The sequence below is a fragment of the Notothenia rossii genome, assembly GCF_949606895.1.
Source record: "Notothenia rossii genome assembly, chromosome: 6".
In the NCBI taxonomy this organism is placed as follows: domain Eukaryota; kingdom Metazoa; phylum Chordata; class Actinopteri; order Perciformes; family Nototheniidae; genus Notothenia; species Notothenia rossii.
The window spans coordinates 10,600,873-10,602,836 of NC_136909.1; positions in this window are offsets into that span (position 1 = coordinate 10,600,873).

Consider the following 1,964-nt stretch of genomic DNA (forward strand, 5'->3'; position numbering starts at 1 on the left):
CTGAAGTGGATTCTGTCTTTCTGTATTTCTCTTTAAATACAATTACTCATCCGTAGACCATTGTGATATACTTGCTGACAATGTGAAAACATGGGGGGATGAAAACTCCACTTAAAGATGATAGCCTTAGCAGACCACATGCCCAAAAACCTATAAACACACTACAGGAAAGGGAAAACCCCAGAACGAATAATAAGATTGCTTTAAAGAATGTCTACAGCATGCCATTCATTCTACAGTAATTGGAGATATGATGGTAAAACTCTAATTGAACTTTTCCTCCTATTTCCTTTATACAACAGTAAGAAAGAGAACTGATATTGTCACTGGGATCACCGGGTTTACAAAGTGGGCAGGGGCTGTTTGCAAAGAGCACCTCACTCCCTCGCTGTGATGGAAAAAAGGGAGAACAGAATATGCAGAGCATGGCTAACTAATCCCAGATGTTCATATGTTGCATTATGTCACATGCACGAACGGAGTGAGCTATCTCGGAAAATATTAGACACCATTTAATCCTCAGGAAATGTGGACAGGCTGCAGGGAAAGTGTTTGCGACAAATTCTGGGGACAGTGGACAGGACAGAGAGAAATAACGATCTGCAGCTTCTGAATGTTTCAAAGAAAATGACTTTGATTATGATTTGATGTTGACAATCTGCAGGGACATTTCAGATCAAGTTGTGAATATTCAATGCCAGACAAACCCAATGCAAGATGTCTGGAGTCTGCTGCCAGCTTTGTTTCCAGGCTGTGTTAAGAATTACAGCACATATGTCCAGCATATACTTTATAAACATGACACACATATTATAACTATTACACAGACGTCTCCCATATGATAAAAACGCAAAAACAAAGGCACTACTGTTATACTGACTGCTGCCTTTAAAAAAAAAAAAAAAAAAAAAAGAAACCCGCAATTTCTTCAAGACATTTGGGTGGAGTTCTTCATCAGTATGAAACATTCAGATGTGAGATGAACCACCACAGACCTTAATAAGTGACTGACAGTTCATTTAAGATTGTCTCCAGACTTTGTCAGCACAATTAAGTGAGGTCAGCTTTTCTGGTAAACAAACATTCACAAGTGTCTGGTCTAGTTTACGTAGTTGATGACATTATCAAAAATCATCTCATAGGCTATGTGTTCACTGAGATCACCCATTAGTTAAACTCAACGAATATCCACAATATCATTAATGTCACTTCTTACACAGTGACACCAGTATACCGTTACAGCCCCACTTGCTATGAGATCACAACAATCGTAGAGCCATACCGAGCCCAAACCTGGAGCAGCACCCATTCTTGAAACACACCTAACTTTGAACTCAGCGTTCATTTTGATTTGTCCAGATATAGACAAAATATAAACACCTTGCACTCTAAGTGGGCAAAACCGCTTCTGTGGCCATGTCCTGCTACAGTAGGTGCCTTCTGAAGCCCATTTTTTTTTTCTTTTTTTTTTAAAAATAGGACATACACTGAAATACCAGCCTCTTTGTTAAAATAAAAAGCAGATGTGCCAAAAGAAGAAGAAACACAACATATTTCTCAATCCCATTTTTCACTTATACAGTTTACATTTTGGCTTATTGGAAGTAAAACACAGGTGTAGATAATCACGTAAACATGGCTTTGATCAAGGCTGGATTAGTACCTCCAGGGACCCTTGGGCACTGAGCACTCATGCCCCCCCCCCCCCCCCCCCCCAACCCACGTACCAACAAGTAACACCACGCCTACCAAATCCTACCAACATGACCAATATATAGAATTTTCAGTCAATCTGGCATGTCAAATCGCACACCTATTTGTCAAAAGCAGGGACACAGCCACATAGTTCAACCAAAGTAGTTCAAGCCTTTTGCCCTTTCAGTCAAAAATCACAAGACAAAGATACAATGAATAAGATCTCAAGACAGTGTATGGCTCAAGAAGACCTAGGTAATATCGATCAA